At 41.9% G+C, this 25,670-nt stretch overlaps 1 protein-coding gene and 1 long non-coding RNA gene across 4 annotated transcripts in view; one reads left to right on the top strand and one right to left on the bottom strand.

Annotated features, from left to right (window-relative positions):
* LOC112546944 (uncharacterized) overlaps positions 1-4,509 on the top strand; it is a 90,248-nt gene extending 85,739 nt beyond the window's left edge. The window contains exon 3 of the long non-coding RNA XR_003090674.3: positions 4,383-4,509. This is a non-coding gene — a long non-coding RNA (uncharacterized LOC112546944). The remainder of the gene's footprint in view (positions 1-4,382) is intronic.
* The window catches only part of MARCHF3 (membrane associated ring-CH-type finger 3), a 137,839-nt gene that overhangs the window by 86,180 nt on the left and 25,989 nt on the right, over positions 1-25,670 (bottom strand). Inside the window, exon 2 of one of the 3 annotated variants that reach the window (XM_075931922.2) lies at positions 12,034-12,129. The exons of the other annotated variants lie outside the window; for them this stretch is intronic. The gene's annotated coding sequence lies outside the window, so the exon portion shown is untranslated. The remainder of the gene's footprint in view (positions 1-12,033; positions 12,130-25,670) is intronic. 3 annotated transcript variants of the gene reach the window in all.

The raw sequence follows: 25,670 nt of genomic DNA, 5'->3' as shown, positions 1-25,670 counted from the left end.
GTGATGACACCACCTCCCTTCCTTCACACACGCAAGCTCCCTGCTTGGTGTCATGATGACTACCTGCACAGCCATGCTAGGGGAGGGAAGAACGTAAGAGACCGAGGGGGAAGGGAGATAGGGAGTTAGTCCCACTGAAGCTATGTGGCTCCCAGGGCAGCTGTCTGGAAATAAGATGGCAGCACAATACCAGATATGCTCCACAATAGCAACAGAGCCTGGGAGGACAGTAGCAGTAGCAAGATCAAACTCTTCACATGTTTATCCTGCACTTGGGCATGAGGCTGGGCATGGGCAAGCCAGTATACAGTCCCCCAAACAAACAAGGAAAAAGCCACCCCTCTCAGACCTCTCCCTCCCTCTACATTGTTTGAAAATCCCTCTACTAGTGCATAGGCCACAGCTGTTTGGTATTTGCCTACATGCCATATTTCTCAATCTGGTCTTCCCACTTGACATTCTAAGTTCTACAATTGTAACAAATTGCAGTTCCTGTCCTACAAAGTCACTATATGCCCATTCATAGTAGGTCTCTGTTTTTGCCACAAAAAGTTTAATGAAGCTTCCAACCTGCTAATATTTCATATTTCCCTTTCTACTTCTCAGCAACAGTTTCTTTTTCTCCCAAGTAAGATGGTAGATAGCATGTCACTAGCTTTTTCCTTTAGTTAATCCTTTTTCTATTCCCAAAAAGTTTGAAAAGGACAATGGCATAGATTCAAAATAGGTTGCTGTTTTTAAAACACAGTTAACATGTTTAGTCTTTGACAATTGAAGTCATTCAAAGCTAATCGAGATCAGACCTTAGTCTGGATTTGATCTTTCTTATCCTAACCTCAACTAGATGGAACCCATGCTAGCCTCTTGTATAGCCTGTTAAACTAGTGGAGGTAAAAAGCCAATAAAACCACCAAAACATTTTTCCTTATCTTTTATAGTATTTTCCATACTGTTTAAATACATTAAAACACCTTAAAATACCATATTGTGCTTCAAAACTTCACTCTCCTCATGCTCTTACTCTTCCCAATCACCCAGGAAAATGCAGAGCCTGTTATTTTTGTTTAATATTCTATACTGCAGACAGATTTCTCAGGTACAATCTGGGCCCATTGTGGTAGATGCTTTATGTCACAAAGGTGAATGCCTGAGGGGTACAAGTGCCTAACCATGAAAAAAGTATAAGTTATTTAAATTGTATACTAGCTCTTCACTGTTTGTTTTTTAAATAAATCTCCCAGTCTTTATAAATGAAGTACTGCGAGCCAAAACAAAGTGAATGAAAGAGTCTTCATTGCCACCTGGAGCATGTCAGCTACCTAGGATTGTCTACATAAATTTCACTTCTTAGTAAGTTAACGTAGAAAAATAGTTTATGCATTGGGAGTACAGTCTTAATTTACTTCCCCATCTACTTTCTTGCTTTAAATCTAGCAGCTGAGCCAGCATGCATGCTGGTAACTTATATGAAATATGTACAGCTGCATGACCTAGATGCCAAGCTATGAAGCGTATATTCCAGCAACAGACTGGATCTTTGCTGAGCTGATATTTTGTTGCATCTGTTGTGACTGTCTCAGAAGCTACTGCATTTCCATTGTGTTAAGGAACAGCTTTGTCTTCACAAATATTTATTCTTGGACTAAACAAAATTGCTTTTTTGTGTGTAAGAGCATATGGACCTGCTTAAACTTCCCAAAGAGTCCCATTCTCTCTCAGATTGGCTTGAGGCAGAGACAGCATCAGGAAGCTGGTTTCAGCTACCTGACTTTGAGGATTAGTCTATGCTGTCCTCAGCTGCTGTGGCAGAAAATGCCTATGCCAGCTTTACACCAGTAGGTCTTTTGCCTGGGTAATGCCCTGTGGCAGCCAGAGTCTGGCCCTTCCATACTGCCTGAGCATCAGAAAGGGACAGGATCCCAGTTAGAATCTGGTTCCAGTCTTCTGTACAACCTTAAAATGAGTTTCCATGTGACCTTTTTCAAAAGATATACATGAAACTACAGATGTTAGAATGCTGATCTCAGGTGTCTGAATAGAAACCACAGCACCCTATATCCCATCTGTAAAAGGTAGGCTGAGTCATTTGCTTGATGGGACGCTCCCACATTTCAATGGCAAAGGAAGCAATGGTGAAAATTCAATTACAGGGAACTCTTCTTTCCAAGTCACTACTAATGCAATTCGTTCTCACTGCACTCAAGCAGCATCTTGCCTTCTAGGTCTTGGCTACTGATTAACAAAAATCAGTGAATTTTGCATAAGAAAAGGGGTGTGAATCTTGGTGTTGTGCCCAACCTTCAATTTAGATCATTCCTTTTCACCAACCATAATGTTACTGGATCTTAAAATGCATATTAATATTCTTAATTATTTCCTGTCCCAGACAGCAGAGTTCTGTTGCAATGTGCGGATAGACAGTTCATATGTTTCAGAAGTGATGACCAAATTTCAACAACAAGCAATTCTAACGCAATATTTTGTAAAGATGAAAAGGTACTATATAAATGTCAAAACTAAAAGAACAGGGATTCTGCCTTTACTTTTAGTGGCTGTCTGTGCTGTTCAGTTCTTTGAGAGATAAAGACTGACACGTCTCTAATACACTGTTGACATGGTTTGGTTTGCTAAACATGCATGAGATTTTTCTTTTTCTGCTTGTAACAGAGCAATGCTTAGCAACTGGCAACACTTAATTCAAAGGGGGCAATGGGAACAGGAGCCAAACTGTTACATCCCTAATCAGCAGGTCAAGAACAGGTGATACATGCCTTTCCTTACCAGGGGATAGCTATCACACACATTATTCATCAGTACATGAAAAGTAAAAATACTTAAAATAGCAAAATGTAATAATCAAGGCTTGAAAAGGGTTCCCAAATCCTCTATCCCTGAGAAGTAAATGCACAAACTAGAGTTTAAAATATCTGTGCTGCCATGACCACAACACGATCTCCCCACCGCCCCCATCTTTAATTTAAAGGAATAAAATCATGGTATGTTTGTAGCATGCTGTATTTAATTGCAACAGTGCCAATGAGCTTTATATATATAAAATTTACTCCAGCTGCATTGCTTTTCTCACTTTCTTTCCCCCCTGTTTTCTTTTATGGTGTGTCTTTCCCTGAGTTGTCTTAGTGTGCTTACTGTTGCCTTCTATTTTTCCTCAGATTTTGTTTTCTCCTTCCTACACTCTTTTCTTTACTCTTTCAGTACCAAATTTTCTTTGCTAATATATTCCATTCCATAAATCTCTCCCCCCCCGACCCAGTACCAGCCTCACACTAAACTCTCTCCACAACATATCCCACATATACTTTATGAATAAGGTTTTTGAAATTGTGACCTCTGATAACCAGAGAATGAAATGTACCACCTAAAAATTGAGAAAATCATAAAATACTAGAATTGGAAGGGACCTCAACTGACTATACGATAAGCATTTGCTTATCCGATAGTCGACTAGTCCTTAACATCCCTACTGGGGATTCCATCTTATCAGCCTCCAGTTAGGTTTCTGATACAAAATATGGTAATATTCTCTTCATCCAGTATATTACACTAGCTGTTGTAAGAGAGCATTTTCTTTCTGTCTCTTTTCCAGCTTCAGGATCTTCTGGCTGCTATAAGAGTGGGTGGACTGGTTTCCACTACTTCATTCTTCTCTAGGCCTCTGTTTTTTAATCATCTTCCCCAGTGAATACTTCCTGTTTCTACTCTTCTGCTGAACATAGCTTAAGCTAAGCTGTGATCAGAGGGAGCAGCAGAAACTGGAATGCCCAAGCTTCTTGTCTGTTTTATTGCTTCCCACATACTGCTATGACTCTGAATAGCAGCAGTATATTATTTTCAGGATCCAGGTCAGTTCTCACTCTAGTGTAGCTTTGAAAAGCTCTGAGCAGGATTAGTGCACTCTGGAGCCATCCGCAGAATTAGGAAGACAGTATTCTCTTCACATTTAGAAGGCTTCCTTTGCAACCACAAGGAATGGAAACCATTTTTAAAAAAATAAAAGCTTAGATTCTGCAGAACAAGAGGATGCACACACAGGAAAAACTACAAATGAATGGATTTTTTAATCATTGCCAATAATGAAAAAGTAATAAGACTTTCAATAAACATATGCATCTCCCATCACCACGGTCACTTCTTCCTAAAGTCCTCAAATTGAAAGACTAATACCTTGGATACATAATCATTTATGGGGATAGGGGTTTAAAGGAAACCTAACTTGCAAATGAAAAAAAAAAAGGGGGGGGGGGTATTTGTACACTTTTTTGGCCATATTTTCCACATACTCAGAAAGCCTGAAAGGGTGTGGTTTGTTTTTTGGGGTTGGTTTTACAAACTACAGACATTTTACTTCTCTATTTTTGCAACAGGACTATCTGAAGATCTGGAGAACTGGCAGAAATGTAGCACACAGAAGACTGAAACCTGAGCAAGTGAGAGAAATGGGAATTTTGGTCAGAATGGCAAAAACATTGAAATAGAGATTGACAAATCCCAAAAGCAATAAAATGTTTCATTTTTTTTTAAAAAAAATGGACATATGAATGAAGTGCTTTCTTTATGAAATACTCATTCCCGCAAACTGAGGGAGGAAGGGCTAAAACTACTCTCATTCTGTGTTCTAGAATGAGTCCTCCAACAAAACTAGGACAAGACGAGATTTCGTACTGTAAACAAAGCAGCAGACGTTTTATATAATCTTTCATGTGCTTTTAAGCATGCAGAAGGAAAAATGGGTATAACTCTTCCCCCAATGCCAATTTTGGAGATAACTTTAAATACTACATTTGTACATCTGGAATACTTAACTTGTCAGCATATACTTAGAATCCAGTATCTCCAGCCAAATTCATTATAGTTCTCAATTTCCCATACAATTTTTTTAAATGAATGGGGACCAGCACAAAGAACAATCCCATCACTACTTTGGCTGTTACACAGCCTTAACCTTTTCATATTTCTTTGCAGACAAATAAGCTAATGCATGCTGTATTTCAGTGTAAGTTATTTTTGCATCAACTGTGAAAAAAATAAAATTAAAACGTATTTTCTTCTAGTCAGGGAACAAAACAAAGGAATAGTGGCCTGAATCTTTGTGCATGTTTAGAGTTGGTATGAACTACAGAACGAACAATTGTACTTTGTTGGAAGTTTAATCTAGTCTTCAAATTTGTAGTCCCCCCCATCCTCCACCCCCAGTCTCACCACGTTCCCATTAATCTCCAGGGATTCTATTGCCCCTTTCTGTTAGTATTAAAAGGAGGCAAGGAAATTCTATTATACTTTTTAGTGATAGATTCTGTGTAATGAAAAGGGCAGGGACTATGCAGGAGGTTATGGAGCCAACGTATTGAAGGACCTCAGATAGGCAGGATAAGGCCTTTTCTACACTTGCGAGTTTTGTTGCCAAAAAAACACTTTTCTGGCAACAAAATCCAGAGAGCGCCCATACTGTGATGCAACAAAAGTCGCACCACACAAAAAACTTTTTGGTGACAAAAAACTTGCATCTCCTCACGAGACTTTTGTCTCATGCCCTCCCTTCACCATCAGCAATCATGATGCGTGTATGACAGTAGGTTTTCTGTCAAATTTATTGACCTCCAGCATGTTTCCCCACAATGTCTGATTAGACACTCTGGCCAGCACTTTAAACTCTGTTGATCTGCAGCCATATACACAGATAGAATCTTCTACTTGCAATCCCCAGGAACTTTAAAAATCCATTTTCTAGTGTCTGGCTCATTGTATAGTTGTCCTCATGGCATCTTCTCAGGGCACTGGGGTGGGGGATGGCTATCATTCAAAACACTCTCCTGCTTTGGGAAAAAAAAACTTTAAAAACAACAAATAGACTAGGAGCACCTTAAAGACTAACAAAACATGTAGATGGCACAACCTGCTTTTGTGGGCACAACCCACTTCTTCAGATGACAAGAGTATTAGAAGCCCAGATCAGAGCTTTTGAATCTATCAGTGTGCAGAGTGAAGAACTGATGCAACTACAGCTGTGAGTGACCCATCAGAACTGGGACACATGGCCACATTTCTCAAGCCCTCTGAGAGAAGGGGTATGAGCTAGACACTCCACAATGCAGAGCCAAGATAAGCAACTCCAGCAGGTGTACCAAAAGGAGGAAAATAGACGATTTGGTACTGCACCCACAATATGCCATTTTTATAAAGACCTGGACGCAATCCTGCGTGGGGACCCCATGTCCCATAGCACAGAGTCAGAAACACTTATCCTGAAGACAGAAGTTATGAACGATGTGGTGGAAGCGGACGAAAGGTTAGGCTCAATCCAGTGACTATCAGTGAGCAAGGAATCATTCACAAGTCCCAATGTTTGTGAGGACTCTTGGCAACCGTATGTGGAGCATGAAGGGAGAGAAAAGAAACAGGGCAAGTTGCTATGCAGGTGAGGGTGGGGAAGAGAGGTTGGCAGCCTTGCAGGGCAGTAAGTTGCTCCAGTGAAGCCAGGGGAGAGGAGGTGGAGGCATGCTAGGTGGTAAGTTGCTGTGTATTGCCGTGGGGACGGGTGGGCAGCTTGGGAAGTTGCTCTTGCTGTCGGGGGCAAAAGTGATCCTCCAAAAATCCAGCCTGTCAGTCACACCTTCATCAGCTTGCTTTTAACCATCATATGGCATCAGCTTAGCCTGTTGAACTGCTCCTTTTGGCTGTCCAGGTGCCCATGTAAGGCTTCATGAGCAAGGGCTCTAAGGGGTAACCAAGTCACCTAGGACCACGATGGGTATTTCCACATCCCCTACTGTAGTTTTCTGGCCTGGAAAGAAAGTCCTAGCATTCATCTTTCTGTACAGGCCCACTGGTCCTGAAGATGCATGCATCATGCACCTTTCCAGACCACCCTGCATTTATGTCTGTGCAATGTCCACGGTGATCCACAAGCACTTGAAACACCATGGAGAAGTAACCCTTACAACTGATGTACACTGAGGCAAGATGCGGTGGTACTACAATGGGAATGTGTGTGCCATTGATTGCCCTGCCAGTTTGGAAAGCCCCGATGGTAGAGACTTCCCCACTCTAAACCGATTTGCAACTGAATAATAGCAATCCAGTCTCACCAGCTTCCCTAAAGCAATGGCAACACACTCATCTACCAAGGAAGCAGCTCACATTTGGGTGTCCCTCTGCCTCCATTCAGGGGTCGGCACAGCACACAGCTCTAAGAAGGTTGCTTTATGCATCTGAAAGTTCTGTAGCCACTAGTCTTCATCCCACATCTGCATGACAGTGCAATTCCACCTCAGTGCTGGTTTTACAGCTGCTCTGTTGTGCACAGCTGATCTGACAGCCCAATGCAAAGCCAGTTAGGTGCTGTCCCTGTCACTCACAGTGTCATCCCCATCAGAGTCTTCATCCTCTGCTATTAACTGCGTAAGTAGCTCTGCTGCAGTGCGTGATCCTAAGTACATTGAACACAACATGGGAAAGAACTGTGGGATCTGTGATTTTTCACAGCAGATGCTGGAGTCTGCAGGAAGGAGTGTTATCTGAGTGGCGCAGGAGGGCTGGGAAGCAAAGAGGTGGCTAACAGGACAGTTTTCATGTTCCCAGAATACATAGTGCTACATTGTGCATTCCCACACAGTGACTGAAGGGGACGTCAGGCACTGTGGGATGCTTACCCACATTGCTTTTCTCTCTGTTGACAGGGGTGCTAACAATGTGACCATGAAATATTAACAACAGGAGGCAGAAAAACAGGTTTGACCAGTTTTCAGTGCATGTTGACAACACTTTAGTCACCAAATCTTTCCAGACTAGCCTTCAACTAGTTATTTTGTTTGTTTGTTTTAAAAGAGCATTTTCAATCAGAATTCAGGTATCTGGTTTTCCATGTGTTGACTTGGGTAAGTTAGTTACATCAATATTCAGAAGTGACCTCTGATTTGAGTGCCTCCACTTTTAGGTGCCCATTTTAAGGCATCTTGACATCCACAGCTCTAAAGGTTATAGGGCACTCTGAAAAAACAGAGTGAATATATTCCACTGGATCCATAGGGATGAGGGAAAGTTTAACTTGGGATGTTAAAATGCACTTATTTAGGTAAACATGTAACTAATGAAATTTTCAGTAGTAATATGTTTACACACGGGGAGGGAGGGGCGGCGCACACGGGGAGTCAGCTTTTAAGTTGTTCCCCCGCACTTATCAGCTCCCACAAAGATGCTGTCCCCTCTCCCCCTGGCTTTTATGCCAACTCCCTGTGAGTACAGGCTCCCTCGGAGCCACCTGCCCTGCTCCCTCAGATACAGAAGCAGCAGCTGGATGGAGAGGAAGAGAACCAGTAATCACAGGAAAAAGCCTTAAAAGCCTGCCCCACGTACTGTTCAAGCATGATAGAGACAGGCAGCCACAGGGAGTGGGTCCTGCATGTAACCATGAAGATGAACTGATGAGCCAAGGCTCATCAGTTAACCGTGCACATGTTTACACTTTCATATCTCTAAGTTCAATCCACTGCTCATGCCACTGCTTCCTGTCCTGATAGAAGAGATCTGTAAAAGAGTACAGGCAGTCCCCGAGTTACGCGGATCCGCCTTACGTTGGATCCGCAGTTACAAACGGGGTTTGCTCCGCGTCTCCCTAGTCTGCTGGAAACCAGCAGACTAGGGAGACGGGGAACAAAGCCTCGGAGGACGCCGGCAGCGGGACAGCCGCGGCGCGTCTGGGCTGTCCCGCTGCTCCCGTGCTCCGTGGCTTTGCTCCAAACGCCTGTGGTACAGCAGCTGGGGCACTGCCAGTTGGTCCCGTAGCGCCGCTCTGGGCGCTACTGGACCAACCCGGCAGCACCCCAGCTGCTCTGCCCCAGGCATCCTGATTCAGCCACTGCTGGTCAGTTTCAGCAGCAGCTGAATCAAGACTCCTGGGGCAGAACAGCTTGGGTGCTGCTGGGTTGGTCCAGTAGCGCCGAGGAGCCGCGCTACTGGAGCAACCCAGCAGCACCCCAGCTGCTCTGCCCCAGGCGTCCCCAAGTCAGCCGCTGCTGAAACTGACCAGCGCTGACTACAGGAAGCCCGAGGCAGAGTTGCTCTGCCCCGGGCTTCCTAGAATCAGCCGCTGATCAGTTTCAGCAGCAGCTGACTTGGGGGCGCCTGGGGTTCTTAAGTTGAATCTGTATGTAAGAACTGGCATCCAGATTCAGCCTGTTGAAACTGATCAGCGGCTGATTCCAGGAAGCCCGGAGCAGAGCAACTCTGCCTCGGGCTTCCTGTAGTCAGCCGCTGGTCAGTTTCATCAGCGGCTGAATCTGGATGCCAGTTCCGACTTACATACAGATTCAACTTAAGAACAAACCTACAGTCCCTATCTTGTACGTAACCCGGGGACTGCCTGTAGAGTGGGATCAGGTGGGGGGAGGGTAAAGTCTGTCACTGTTGACTTTAATCCATCTAATGGAAGCAGAGACACAGGTAAGGGGAGAAATGAAGTTGCTGGGAAAACTAATGGTGAGAAAAAGTCTAATACTGTCAGGCAAAAATAAGCCTACCTTCTTGTACAAAGGGAAGAAGAATTTAATCCTCGAAGGGATGGAATTTTAAAGGTTTGGTTCTGTTTGTTACTTGTTACTTATAAACAGCTGTGGCCAGAAAGGCCTTTTACATTTTGTTTCTCAGCCCTGCACCTCCAGGCACCAGCAGATACTCAAAACTGGGAGGTACCTAAAATAAAATATCACTTTTGAACATTTTGGTCTTAACCTATCTATGCTTCATTTTACACATCCTTCACTTGGTCTAATATGTAGCTCTCTCTCAATGGTAGTCAGAAGTTTACAAAAATTCCTGCTTGATATATTAATATTGTGAAGTTTTGTTTCTCTCTGAATACGAAACTGCTATGTCACTAGCAGCTTCGGATAGTATTACACTTTGCTCAAGATAAGATGCTTACCAAAGCCAAAAAAAAGAAGAAAAGACTGGCTCAAACGCAGGTATAGCAATATCTACAATCTACCAAAAACCTAGGCTTCAAATACTTATACTGAACAAACACAACTGGGCTAACTTATATCCCTAACCTTGAGCACAACCTAGACAGACAAATTAATCCAAATGATCTAAAAGCAGCTATTTATGAATAGCCTGACAAAGTAAACATGTTAGTAATTGTCCTTCTTCCCTCATTCCCAATATGGTTACTTTGGTCAATGTGAAATATTTTTTACTCTGCTACATCTGAGTAAATAAATAATTCAGTACGGACAATCTTCTACAGATACTGAACTCTGAAATTTGATCCTATAAATAAGTTTAGTTCTTGTACATTTTGATTGATTGGTGGGTTTGCATTTCTACAGGCAACACATCTTAATTTTTTTTAAAAGTATGAAGACCATATTCTGCCTTTGATACATGCATATAATTCACTGACTGACAGGATTTGTTCTATGGACAGAGAACAGGACATGGCTTCCAGTTCAACGGTGGCTGGTTTGTTGAAATGATTTTTTGTTTGGCTTTCAAAAAGCAACCTACCAGGACAAAATTTACACTTCAAGCAAGTCAAGTTAAACAGAAATTTTAAAGCCTCTTGTTTCTGAAAGCAGAGATAGGCAGCTATAATCCACACCTGGATCTCAACTTGACCCAAATTTGCAAGGGGGGGTGTGTGCGCAAGAGGTCAGGCTTAGAGTTTTGATTTGGTCCTATTTTTACTCTTCATATTAAATACAGACTAAGCAACTCAACAGATGCTATGAATATCAGTAAATGGGAGCTTGCTAAATATTGGAAATTGTTAACTATAAAAACTAAATGAACCAACGTTGCATTAACCATGACATGGCACAGATTCATCTTGGCTTCCTCCTTTTGGTCTGAGTGAAGGATTTGGCCAGTCATACTGTTCAAGCAAACTAAACCATAAAAAACAAGACAGAGGGGGAAAATACTATTGGCATGAAAATGCTGTTGGCAATAGCAAGCATTCTCAGATGTAATTTTAAACAGCCTCTGTACTACTGCCTAAGCTTTCTTATATTAATATAGTATAAGCTTGCACTTCTTAAATAAAAAAAATTAACAGCACTGACAGCTCCTTCCATTATTGTTTCTTTCCCCTGTATTCATTAGCTCTGTCTCATTTTCCTTTTCAAGTATATTCCCCTGTGACAAAATGTTTAGTACTGTACATTATCAATACACCAGGCTAACATACCACCCATAAGATTCTTCAATATACTAACTTCCATTCAGAATTGATTGCAGATCATGTCAATGGTGTTCCTCCCCCTCACCCCACACCACATAGCATACAGAGAAGCTACATACTTCATTTATGGTACAAACAACTGATGGTTCTAGAAAAAAAAACATTTACTAGTCAAAAAAAGATAAAGGAATCTTGCACTTTTACTAACACCTACAAAACAATAATGAAACTGTTCAAATCTTATTACTGCACCAGACTAGAAAGTCAATACAAGCACACAATTATTTTTAACACTGGGGGTTGCACAAGGTTAATTACTCTATTTGGGCTTTTTTGGTATAGATCTACTATGGAACTTTCAGTCAAAGATCCATGACCAAATGCTACCACCTCTTCACTTAATCAGTCAAATGTGGGCCAGAGATTAGTTTTTAAACTGAAATTCTAATTTAAGAATTTACAAGCAATACTATATTTCTGATTCCGTATACAATTCAAAGTTTCCATACAACTCTGCTGTTCTCTTGAATACCGGTTGTGAATCGTGTAGTATGCACTGAATACTCCTGGATAGAAAATACATTTGCACCCACAAATCTTTTATATTTTTGTTCAGGTCTCCTAAAATTTTGGCTAGTAAACACCTCCTTTTTTTTTGATGCTCCAGCATGCACCATCTCAATTAAGTGATATGCCATGACAGGACCATAACATTGTTTTGAAGGGATCGGTTAAATTATTCTTTTTAAAAAAATGCATTTTTCAAGTGTATTAGTTTACCCCATAAACAAAAAGATAGTCTTTGAAAATATGCCAGATATTGTTCTTTTACTTACCTGACCCCGTGCATACTAGCTCCAGTGGGGACAATGGATTTGTTCATTTGGATGTATTTAACAGTATGTCCATCTGGAGCTCATCTTGGACATATGCTAAAAGGAAATATAGTAAAACCTACAAATTAGGACCAAAGTCCTATATACAAAATATTCTCAAACTAGAGCTTTCTGTTTATCCAACACAGCTTGAGAAAACAGCATATGTCTAAATGCTTATCCAACAACATTTCCTCCCTTCTAGTAATAAAATCTATAAATCCAACTGAGTAAGAGACTGCAGAGTATGTGTAGTTCTGAGGCAGAACTCAAACCTGCTAGTCACTTGTGCAGTCTCTTGCCAAAACTTCCATGACTCGAGCGCTGCAAATCCACAGGTATCTGCTTTACATCCGCTGGTATCCTCATTCACAGAGGGGAAGGAATGCAGAGATCTACAGTTCATTTTTGTGAATGTGAAGGATGCAGATACAAGTGTTGTATCAAAAGCCCTGCAAATTTGCAGATATCTACTTTATATCTGCGGGTATCGACATCCACTGATGTCTGTGGGTATATCTGCAGCTCATTTTTGCAGATATAGATACAAGGTTTGTACCTGCACAGGGCTCCATCCATGGCTATGAAACCTTCTCTTCTAACAGACTAAATTCTTGCTATAAGTGAAACAGTTTTCACAGGTTTTTTTTTTTAATGTTTTTATTTTTTTTAAGAGAACTTTATTATCCATTTAGCAGCTGAATAGCAACCCTTTATGCTGGACAAAATGAGTTAGATCTATGAACCTAATAATTGAAGAAAGTAAAATTTGCAGGTAAGCAAGCATATATATATATTTTTCTATTCTTCAGTTCCATTAAGGTCCAACAGATCCTACAGCAGAATTCTATCAGCAGCATACAAGGAAAAAAAAGAAACAGTTTTGCCTAATATAGAATGTAAACTGAAAAATTCTTAATGTAGATAATTTCTGACTTGCCGAGGAACTAACAAGTGCAACACTGTGCTCTTGAACCCAAAGTTTTATGAAGGAAATAATATACTGATGATGAGGTGCCACTCTGCAGTGTTGTTTTTGAGTGTCTCTATGTACGTCCACACCAGTGGCTGCTACTTCTCATGGGAATGTTGTCTGAGTGCAGACGACAAGATCTTTGATACCTTGAATATAAACCAACTGATCTGCCAATCAAAGGTCTTGAAAAAAATGTCCATCCTTCCTGCCAGCTAACAGAGCACCAATCATGAACTTTATACTTCAGTTTTATGCAGGTTTTTTTTAGCACTGTGGAGACCCAAGGATGTACCAGAACTTTGGGGTACCACGGCTTGGGAAAAGGGTACCATTGTCTGCTGTAATTTACTGGACATATAGCTGACTTTATAGCTGAATGCTGCATTCATCTTGAGAGCCTCTTTGTCAGCATGAAAAATGCTGTAGTAGGGCTCTACAGACCGCTTCTAATTCCAGCATTCATCTGACTGACATGAAATTACTGGAGTTAGAAGTGAGATGTACTAGTAGCATGTGATGTTAGAAGCCCTGAGGTGGTGGTGAATGCCAAAGATGATAGAGTGAGAAGATAGGGAGACAAAAGAAAAATGAGAGAGAAAACATGTAACAAGATAAGGCGAACATCTAAGAAAAGCAAGACAATGACATTTTACTCAACCAGCAGCAGTGTCTCAGCAGAAAAGAATGGCTTTCAAAAGGCCAAATCAGACATCAGGAAATGGTGCGAATAACTGGGAGAAGAAATGACTTTTTGAAGGTAACAATATAAATTGAGACCTGATCTAGTTTTGAAACTGGCCTCTGTTTCGTCATTGTTGAGCCAATGACTGCGTCAGGTCTGTCTGAAATTAAACTTGATTATGCAGCCACATTATGCAAAAATTCAGTGATACAGCAGAGGGTTTCTTTGGACCCATCCTTATATATACACACCAAACCAATTTCACATGAAAGGAGGACATAAGTAAGGACAAGCAGTTGGTTTCTTAGACCACACGCTCTCTCAAATGCATAACAGTGGGCAACTTATCCATCTTCAAAGGCCTCGTTGCTAGTGAGCATACAACATGTCAGTGCTTAACTTGTGTAGGTACATCATATACTCTGTCAAAATAAGAGTTTGCAAAGTTACCCAGAGAATCTGTCCCAGCCACCACTGAAATCAATGGCAAAACTAACTGTGAAGCTCAGACTCCAAATGTCCACTGACTCTTCAATAAAATGGAAAAAGCAAGTTTCCACAAAAACAGTTTTATTGGGTGCTGACAGTGCTTAATACTCCAATTTCCATTCTAATCCTTCCTTTTAAATTACTCATACTTCCTTTTCTGTTTAAAGTTTCTGTGCTTGTGTTCATGTTAGTCTTTTCCTTGGGGAAGTCTGAACCAATTTTAAGTTTCAAAAACTGAAAAATTCGGAGGAAAAAAAAAATCTTAGTTTAGTTACTGCATTAGACCGCACTTTGTGATCCGTTTCACTGTTGCCAATTTTGCTGGTGAGATGTTTGGGGATCTTGTACACAGAAGAGAAAAAGATACATTTTAAAATAGTTTCCTATTTGTAAACTCACAAAAATTGAAAGGATGCTCAAGGGCAGAAGCAGCATTTGCATCCATTGCTAACTCATTTTTTTAAGAGACAATGTTTCCAAACGTTACTGTAAAGGACAAGTTTCCCAAAGCCAGTGGGTTTCTTACCCCACTTTAAAGGTCTGTGTCTAGTTCTTTGGGCAGTTGCCCAAATGTAAAAGAGCGTGGAACTGCTACAGAGGAGGAAAAACAATTTTTAATATACCATCTGGATCACAAACACACACTGCTCACGTAACAAGGCACTATGTATTGTTGACATTTGTATTCTAATACACTGCTGCCGAAACACACACATGAAACTTTGGGGAAAACATTTTTTTTATAAGGAACAACACAAGTAGTCCTGTGGCACCTTAGAAACTCTGGTCACTCACTGAAGTGTCACTTCTCTGATAATTTCCTGGGCACAAGACCATAACAGAGAAGTTCCGATGTGTGAATTTGTTAATCTCCAGGAAACGACTACATCTTAAAATTCCTTTTGAAATAAAGAGCTCCTCCTTATCAGCTGTGCAAACTCTCAGGAAGCAGTGGACCTCTGGGAGAGCAACCCTGCTCTAGGTCAGCTAGATGCAATTAACTGATAGTAAGGACTCTGCTGCACAAAGGCTCAATCCTGAGAAGAGCTAAGAATCCACAATTCACACTAAAGTTAACCGACATTGCAGGTACTCTGCACCGCTCTCAGAACAGTATTTTAACTTAAGTCTGGTTTTCACAATTTATTAGTATGGAATCACTTTGTCTCCAATTATTCTAGCCAGAAACACAGGTGCAAAAACTATTTTTAGTATGTTACCTTACAGACAATTTGAGAAGTTGAAATGACTGTACACACTGTTAATTTCTTAGGATTGATTAAAATATTGTTTACTACATTAAACAAAAAGGAAAAGCTGTGACTTCAAGATCTGATCACCTATGCACAGGAATTAACAACTCTCACAGGAAATAGTTGTGAAAATCTAATCTTAGCCTTTTGCATTATTACACTGGAAAGCACTCTGACACAAATCAATAGTGCCCATTTCAATGTACTGCATTGTTTTATTTTTGAGAGGTAACGCTACGTTCCTGCAAAGTTGTGTGTCATTATAGGAGCTGACTCAGTCAACATAATTCAAAGCACAGATTACAAATTAGGAAGAATTAAAGCAATTCTTTTTGTAGCAAGAAAGATTACTGAGCCCATAGAGTATCTTAAAACACAATATACTGTTAGTGCATACGAGACATGTCTTTTTCCCCATATCCTGCTCCTATTTTGAATTCTTTAATTTTTCCAAATTTTTAGATGGCATGAGCAGGTTTTTCCATCTCCAGAGCTTAATCATTTTTTGGCATTCCCTCTTGTGTTTTTTTTTTTTAAATAAAGTAAAGGAAAAGCCATGAAAAGTAGCATATTAGGTCAGAATCGGAGAACACCAATTCTGTTTCAAGAGGTTTGTTATCTGTGATTTATTATCTGACATTGTAATGAGTAACAATGCATACGCAGGCCGTTACCAGCTCTGAAACTGCATTTTGTTCTCGTATTTAAAAAACTAGCAGCATTTTAAAAGATGACATTACTGCATGCAAAATTACAACAGAACTACTACTAAATTACTTCTGTATTTGATTAAGTATTAATGTCAATAGAATCATAGAATACTAGGGCTGGAAGGGACCTCAAGAGGTTATCGAGTCCAGTCCCCTGCCCCCATGGCAGGATCAAATACTGTCTAGACCATCCCTGATAGACATTTATCTAACCTACTCTTAAATATCTCCAGGGATGGGGATTCCACAACCTCCCTGGGCAATTTATTCCAGTGTTTGACCACCCTGACAGTTAGGACTTTTTCCTAATGTCCAACCTAAACCTCCCTTGCTGCAGTTTAAGCCCATTGCTTCTTGTTCTATCCTCAGAGGCCAAGATGAACACGTTTTCTTCCTCCTCCTTATGACATCCTTTTAGATACCTGAAAACGGCTATCATGTCCCCCCACCAGTCTTCTCTTTTCTAAACTAAACAAACCCAATTCTTTCAGCCTTCCTTCATAGGTCATGTATTCTAGACCTTTAATCATTCTTGTTGCTCTTCTCTGGACCCTCTCCAATTTCTCCACTTCTTTCTTGAAATGTGGTGCCCAGAACTGGACACAATATTCCAGCTGAGGCCTAACCAGCGCAGAGTAGAATGGAAGAATGACTTCTCGTGTCTTGCTCACAACACACCTGTTAATGCATCCCAGAACCATGTTTGCTTTTTTTGCAACAGCATCACGCTGCTGACTCATATTCAGCTTGTGGTCCACTATAACCCCTAAATACCTTCTTGCCGTACTCCTTCCTAGACAGTTGCTTCCCATTCTGTACGTGTGAAACTGATTGTTCCTTCCTAAGTGGACTATGATTTTTCTGCTTAGTCTAGCTGACCTAATAAAGAGATTGGAAAGCACCTAAAAGATAAGCCGAGGGTAGGAACCATACAAGTAAGGTAGTCCAGATAATGATTAGGCACATCTAGGCAATATTTCATGTTACTTCCATGGTATAGGTTAGTTAGTTTTTATTAAGTTACATTATAGTGAAGTGTGGAGTATGCATTAGTTAAATGACTAATTTCTTTTTATAGGATGACTTTTCTGAGGAGAAATACATGAACTACTCCCAGTTATTCTGCAAACTTGTCATTATCAGTTCTCTTTTGCAGGAATACTGGCAGAGTTACATCTTCAACAGGGATTTGAATGAGGAGGGTTTAGGACCCTTTTGTGAATGATCTTTCCATGTATGGCATCATAGAAGAGGACCTAGAAATTGAAAGGCTGATGTAAAACAATAAAAAAAATGAAGATAAGTCAGGAGAAAGAGGCTTTGATGGCAGCTTAAACTTGATTCAGTGGAGGAATTCAAGGAGTGAGGTGCAAGATCAAAGCAACATGTAGGGTCTGGGAAAACAGAATAAGGTAGAGTAATCAATATGGAAACAAAAAGACTACATCTACACTACGAGTTCTCAGCAAAAATATGCTAATGAGGGACTAATTTGCATGTGTTATGAGTTCATTTGCATATTTTCTGACAATCCATTTTTGCGCAAAAAGAAAACATCCACACTGCTTGTTTTTGCGCAAAAACGTAAAAGCAGAAAATATGCAAGTGAGATTGCGACATGCAAATTAGTCCCTCATTAGTATATTTTTTTGCTGAGAAAATCTCGTAGTGTAGACTTAGCCAAAGGGAGTGAGCAAGCATTTTAACTGAAGGGTAAGAAAGAAAATGAGGAGTCTTAGGCTACATCTAGACTCCAAGCTTCTTTCGCAAGATATCCTCCGGAAAAGCTTTTTTTGAAAGAGCATCTACACAGCAAAAGCGTAATGAAAAAACGATGTGCTTTTTCCAAAGATAGCGTCCACACTGATTGGACGCTATCTCGCATTTCAGTTGTGATTACTGTGGGCGGAGTGGCCACCAGGGCACCTGTGCTTTTTCCTGGAGGCCTCTTCTTTCAAAAAAACCCATTATCTTCTGCATTCACACATGCCTTTCTGAAAGAGTTATGGCAATGATGGTCTTTGTTTTGGCACATCTGTCTTACTTGAGAACACAAACTTCTGCCTTGGCTGAGATCAAAAGCATGAAAACTACTAGAGATTGAGAGAGAACTGGTGGGTAAACTGAGGCAGTGACACTGGTGAAGTAGGCATCTGCAGGATGCAATCGAGAGATGAAGGGAAGAACGTGGAAAAAAATTGATACAGAGTTGCTAAAAGAAATAGAAAGGGATGCAGAGAGAGGCTGAAGATACCAAGGAAGGGAGAAAAGTATCATGCCTCCTATGAGGATCTTTGGGGACTACTTGAGAGTCAGAGTGGCGAAGAGTCCTGTGGCACCTTATAGACTAACTGAAGTGTTGGAGCATAAACTTTCATGGCCAAAGACTCACTTCGTCAGATGCATGTAGTGGAAATATCCAGAGGCAGGTATAAATATGCAGGCCAGAATCAGGCTGGAGATGAGGAGGTGGATCCAATCAGGGAGGATGAGGCCCACTTCTAGTAGCTGATCTGGAGGTGTGAATTCCAAGAGAGGAGAAGCTGCTTTTGTAGTTAGCAAGCCATTCAGTCTTTGTTTAATCCTGAGTTGATTGTGTCAAACTTGAAGATGAGAGTGTGTGTATGGTAATGTCTTGCCCCAAATAAGCTACTACAAATATGAACAGGATTTGTGGATGGATTATTGGAATTATTTCCATTCATCTTTGGTGGCGCAGAGGAGTTTGGAAGTCAGGTACTGGAGATATTGTACTTCCAAATATTCTGATCTGATTTAGAATCTCTCATTTTAGTACATGTCCAAAGCCAGAAATGCAGAAGTGTTCAAATTTCTAACCCTTGCTTTCCCTGAGGGAGAAGAATCTGTTCTGTCATTTTAACAGTTTTTCTGACTTTGTCACCTTCATCCGTTATGGCACAGATTTTTCCAACACTAAATGCCTCCAGCTAACAACAGCAGATGTCTGTTTTTATGACTGGGAACAAAGTCAGAGGCTGTGGGAGGTCAAAGACAACTAATTAGCTAGAGAGAAATATTTCTCCATTGTAAAAAACTTGAAATGATGGCACAAGTGTAATTTAAAGAAAAGTTATAAACACAAGTTACAGATGGAATTTACTCGTATGTTGCAATTTTTAATATCACTTATGCCTGCCATAGTAATATTTTTATATACTATATATTTGAGAGAGCGAGTGAGTGTGTATCTGTTCAAGAACTTCTCCTAAATGGTAAGAGCTAGGACCACCAAATTTGGTATGCAACTTCCTCTTATCCTAACTTGAAGCAAGATCAGCATTTGGTTGTGCCAGGAAAATGGGATGTTCCTGGAATCCAAATGTTCCTCATAACCCACTAAGGGAGGGAGCTGCCAGGAGGGACAGTCATACTGCAGAATGACCACAGGAGGACAGATGCATCTCTAAGACTGGCCAGCTGTGGAAGGGGCTCTGAATGTTGCCAGCTACCATCAACGGGTAAAGTAACTGGACTGGTGCTGGCCATGGCTGCCCTCCCCACTCTGGCTCACCCCATGCCCCACAGAGGAAGCCCAATCCTCCATCACCCTCCACACCTGCCACAGAGGGAGCCCAATGCACTGCCCCCCCCCCCCCACCTCCTCAGTCCTTGGTCCCAGCACTGGACAGCTGCCTGTAGCGCCCCAGGCAGCCCACAGCCATGGACGGTCCCAGTGAGCCCCCCAGCCACCTGCCTGATCCCACTAGTCTGAGTCCCCCACACCCTACCTTGAATCCTGCCCAACCCTCTGCCCTAAAGATTTAAATAAAGCATGTACATTTTTTTTTTAAACTTAACTGTAGTAAAGGGACCCAGGGTATGTCTACACTACAAAGTTAATTCGAACTAACAGCCGTTAGTTCGAATTAACTTTAGTAGGCGCTACACATGCATACCGCTAGTTCAAACTTAATTCGAACTAGCGGAGCGCTTAATTCGAACTAGGTAAACCTCATTGTACGAGGACTAACGCCTAGTTCAAATTAAATAGTTTGAATTCAGGACTGTGTAGCCACTTAATTCGAACTAGTGGGAGGCTAGCCCTTCCCAGCTTGCCCTGGTGGCCACTCTGGGGACAACCAGGGAAACTCTTCTGCCCCCCTCCCAGCCCCGGAGCCCTTAAAGGGGCACGGTCTGGCTACGGTGCCCGTGCCAGCTGCAAGCCTGCCAGCACCCAGCCAGCAGACCCTGCATTTGGCACGGCACGAGCCAGCCACCCACTGCCACCCAACCCTCCGCCTCTTCCCGGGACCATGCTGGCGGCTCCCAGGAGCCTGCCTGGGGCTGCAAGAGGCAGGCGCCCGCCTGGTCTAGTGCGGAGATCGTGGACCTCATCTAGGTTTGGGGAGAGGCCTCCAACGTCCACGACCTCCTCACTAGGCACAGGAAAGTGGCCGTCTAGGGCAGGATAGCTGCCAGTCTGACCACCAAAGGCCACATGCGAACCCAGGAGCAGGTTTGCATGAAAATCAAGGTGGTCCAGTGAGACCCCCGACCCTGAGGCCTGAGCTTAGAACATAAGAATAGCCATACTGGGTCAGACCAAAGGTCCATCTAGCCCAGCAGCCTGTCTGCCGACAGCGGCCAACACTAGGTACCCTGGAGGGGATGGACCGAAGACAATGATCAAGCGATTTGTCTCGTCCCATCCATCTCCAGCCTTCCACAAACAGAGGCCAGGGACACCATTTCTACTCCCTGGCTAATACCACTCCATGGACCCAACCTCTATGACTTTATCTAACTTCTCTTTAAACTCTGTTCTAGTTCTAGCCTTCACAGCCTCCTGCGGCAAGGAGTTCCACAGGTTGACTATTTGCTTTGTGAAGAAGAACTTTCTTTTATTAGTTTGAAGCCTGCTACCCATTAATTTCATTTGGTGTCCTCTAGTCCTTATACTATGGGAACTAATGAAGAACTTTTCTTTATGCACCCTCTCCACACCACTCATGCTTTTATAGACCTCTATCATATCCCCCCCCAGTCTCCTCTTTTCTAAGCTGAAAAGTCCCGGTCTCTTTAGCCTCTCTTCATATGGGACCTGCTCCAAACCCCTGTTCATTTTAGTTGCCCTTTTTGGAACCCTTCCCAAGGCCAAAATATCTTTTCTGGGGTGAGGAGATCACATCTGTACACAGTACTGAAGATATGGCGGACCATAGTTTGATTACTTCCCCTCCTCCTCCTTCCCCTGGCTTCCCCCTTCCAGCTCCCTCCTCCCAGGTTTCCCCCTCCCCTCTCCCACCTCCTTTTCCCAGTCTCCCCAGAGGTTATTCCCCCCTCCCCCAATTTTGTTAAATAAAGAGAGTTTCTATTTTTGAACACACGTGTCCTTTATTTTGTACATCAGGAAGGGGGGGCCTAGGGAGGGGTAAGTGGAAGGAGGTGAGGGAGGAATGGGGTACAAGCCCCCAATGGGGAGGACTGGGGTGGCTCTGCGGGCTCCTCGGGGTGGAAGCTCTCCTGAAGCCCCCCGATTGACCCCCCCTTCCCCCGGATGGCAGCCTGCACCAAGTGAAGCCGGGCTGATGGCAGAGTGCTGTGATGTGCCGAGTGTGGGCACTCAGGGCACTCCCAGTCAGGACTGCTTTGCTGTCCCTCATCGAGGTAGACAAGCAGGAGGGGAACCCTGAGAACTGTCTATTCAGGGTTGGGGTCAGGTCCCTTTAAGCTCAGCCCTCAGCTAGCCTGAGACAGCAGCTCCACGCTCTAAGTCCTAACCTGATGCCCTGCTGGCACTGCTTCCGGCCAGCCTTAATTTCGGTTCAGGGTCCACTCAATGTGGACATGCTATTTCGAATTAGCAAAACGCCAATTCAAACTAGTTTTTAGGACTAGATGCACTAGTTCGAATTAGCTTAGTTTGAATTAACTAATTCGAATTAAATTAGTTCGAATTAGTGCTGTAGTGTAGACATCTCCCCAGCTAGTAGTTTATAAAAGGGAACTAACACAAAAATGTAAGTGGATAAAACACTTAAATAACCAGTTCTTCCAAATCACTACATTATTTGTAGATATTAGACAATACAGTGATAATCAGTCAAGGGTAACTATAGATAATATGTATTAGGAAACCGTTATTTACACTATGAAGGGTCTGTATTCATTAGGTAACTCTTTTTACTTGTTGCAAGTAATAAAGCTCTTTCAAAAGGGTGAAATGTTGGTCCCACTGTGTATCTTGCTGCTGCTGTCAGTCGAGACAGCATTTCACCCTAGGTATGCTTTTTGTGCTGTTTCACTCCTGAGTGGTTTAATTTTTATCTTCAGGCTTGAAAATGTTTTACAATGATTTTTCGTTTCTTCAAATTCAACTACCATCAGTGCTGCTCCCTCCATCACATAGCAAAAGATGCTGAAGGGCACAGAAACGGACATCCTCCCAGGAGACCAAATCACGTTAGCCCCATAATGTGCCTACTCTCCAATTCTCTTGCATCGTGTCAGAGAGAAAGTGGAAAGGCAGCATACAAACTCAGGGCAGCAGAGAGGTACAGTACAAGAATAGCATTCAAATAAAAGCTGCATGGGCACAGCAGTGCCAGTCTCACTGATTATTTTCCTGTGAAAAATCTTGTGTGCTAAGAAGTCTTCAAGGCAAATGAGAAGTAAAACATCACTGCCTCTCTGTGATCAATATTAGTCTAATGCCAGCCATGCTTGCTTCTGTGATAATGCAGACCACTTAAAAAAAATCCAACTCAAAAAAGAATTGGGCTGATTTGGGGTTGGGGAGAAATCTGGTCATGTGTTTAATTTTGACTAAGATTATAGATTCAAAGTTTAACTACAAGGAAGATTCTCCACAAATAAAGTCTCCTCTAAAAGATCCCTTTTAAAGAGAATGAAGTGTCTAATCCGTGTTACTATCTCTGAAAATGGGAGCCTAGACATTTCAATAATTTATTGCAACAGCTACCAAATCATCTGTGCAGAGTACCCTACACTTATGAGCCTACGTCTATCTCTCTTCAGGACTCTGTTTAGTGAGTGAATGAATATTTGCTCTCATAACAGATTCAAATTCAATCATCGCTGCATGCCTCCATCTACTCATCCAAATAACCCCAGGCTTTTTGGGCATGTATTCAATTGCTTCATCTAGCACAAGGAGATGGTTTCTATCGGTATCCAAAGTAAGTCTCAGTCTGGCACCAGCAAATGTGGTCCTGTATTATAAAACAGATCAGATTCAGAAAAGCTCTGTTTTGCTCTAACATTTTGCTTAGCAGTTGTAAGATAGATGTTTATTTACATTTTCTTAATAACAAGTCTTTCAAGATGTACATTTCTGGGTTTGTTTTCTAGTATTCCTGTAAAAACTTGGCAATATATACAGGTCTGTGTAAGAGTGAGTATGCTTTCCCCCCCCCCTTTTTTCCCCTGACACATAGACCAATGCAATTCATGCTAAGTGAAATTTTAAACAAACACTATTTCCCTCTCCCCCACAATTTTATTTCCAAGGGTCACACGTCTTCTAAAAAAGTACTGAGAGAAATTTGGTAAAAAGTCAGGAGGACACAATTATTTAACAGCGATAAGGAACAGTTCATACTCAAAACACTGGAATTCATTATTATGCTTGGGCTACATATTCAGGAGGGAACAGGAAAACGCTTCAATAAGACCTTGTGTCAACAAAAAACAATATGCTGGCCATCTAAGTTAATATGGTCAGATAGGGATGTTAGATATCAGGTAATTGAATAGTCACATAACTGCATGAAATCTTTGCAGTTACATGACTATTCGATAGTCCCCGGTTGCGGGGCCGGCAGCCAATACATTCTGCTAAGCACTTCACAGCACTTATTGATCAATCCTGACCGTATTCTGGAGGTATTATTGTCCCTATAGGACAGGCAGGTAAACAAAGGCAAAGAGTTGAAGTGACCTACCCACAGCCACAGGGAGAGCTCATATCAGAGCTAGTCACAGAATCTTGGGGTCTCTAACTCTTCTTATACCATTAAGACCATCCCTCTATTTCACTTCTATAATATCCTGAGGTAATTTTTATACAGGCAATAGTTCCTGTACAGTGCAAAGAAAATATTGCGGTTTCACTAGAATTTTAAGACATCAGCAGTGAAGAAGCCAGGATGACTGACATTTTCTGATTGTTTCAGAAGGGTAGCCGTGTTAGTCTGTAACTGAAAAAACTTAAACACAACGACTAGCGCTGCAGCACCTTAGAGGCTAACAAAACATGTAGATATTATCATGCGCTTTCGTGGGCAAAACCCCCTTCTTCAGATGAATGGAGTTAAGGGGTCCAGGATACAAATAGGGAAAGAGAGGGGATCGGAAGGGAAGGAGAAGGAAAAAATATTGTTGTCAATTAGTGTTCATGCTAAATGAAGCTAATAGAGTACCCAGTGCTTAGCTTTTTATGTCATTAGTGTTTGTAATGTAGTGGCTCATCCAGTTCAGCTCTTTGTTCAGACCTCAATTCCAGGTGCCAAACTTGGTTTCATTTACAAGTTCTGCAGCTTCTCTCTCTAGTTGGTTTTTTAAATGCTCTGTAATAATATAGTCACTCTTAGATCCATTAGTGAGTGCCTGGGCAAATTAAAATGTTCCCCAATAGGTTTCTGTGTAGTCCCATTTCAAATATCTGATTTGTGTCCATTAATTCTGTGTCACAAAGACAGTCTGGTTTGGTCAAAATACATAGCAGAAGGGCATTGCTGCCACTTGATTGCCTAGATCACGTTAGTGGATGTACAGTTTTATATGAGCCTCTGATGTGGTGGCTGATGTGGTTAGGTCCCGTGATGATGTTGCTTGTATAGACGTGTGGACAGAATTGGCACTGAAGTTGATTGCAGGGGAGGGTTCCTTGATAAGTATGATGGAGGTGCACTGCATGTTTGCTGGAAAGAATTGTTTTGAGGTTGGGGGTTGTCTGTGGGCGAGGATTGGCCTTTCCCCCAAAGGGAAGTGAGGGGTCATTTTACAGGATAGGTTGTAGATTGTTAATGATGCACTGGAAGGGTTTAAGTTGGGGACTGTAGGTGATAACCAGTGGTGTCCTGTTCGCTTTGTTGGGTCTATCTTGAAGAAGCTGACTGGGTACCCATCTGGCTCTGCCAATCTGTTTTTTCACTTCCCTGGGTGGGTATTTAAGTTTTAAGAATGCTTGATATAGATCCTGTAGACGTTTGACTCCATCTGTGGGATTGGAGCAAATCTGGCTGTATCTTAGGGCCTGGCTGTAAACGATTGATTGGCATGTGGATAAGTGTAACGGTTGGTAGGTTTCCGGTATAAGGTGCTGAAAATGTGGTTGTTTAACTGTACTGTAGTGTCAAGGAAGTGGATCTCTCGTGTGGACCGATCCAGGCAATTTTCTGATTGAAGAACTAGGTTGTCTAGACACACCCAGCAAGGGCAGACTGAAAGGGTATTCCCACTAACACCGTGAGACTGAGAGAAACTCAGTCCATGGAGTCTTTCAG

The sequence above is a fragment of the Pelodiscus sinensis genome, chromosome 6, assembly GCF_052426305.1.
Source record: "Pelodiscus sinensis isolate ZL-2025 chromosome 6, ASM5242630v1, whole genome shotgun sequence".
In the NCBI taxonomy this organism is placed as follows: domain Eukaryota; kingdom Metazoa; phylum Chordata; order Testudines; family Trionychidae; genus Pelodiscus; species Pelodiscus sinensis.
The sequence above is the reverse complement of the archived record's forward strand: the minus strand, read 5'-3'. Positions and strand labels throughout refer to the sequence as shown.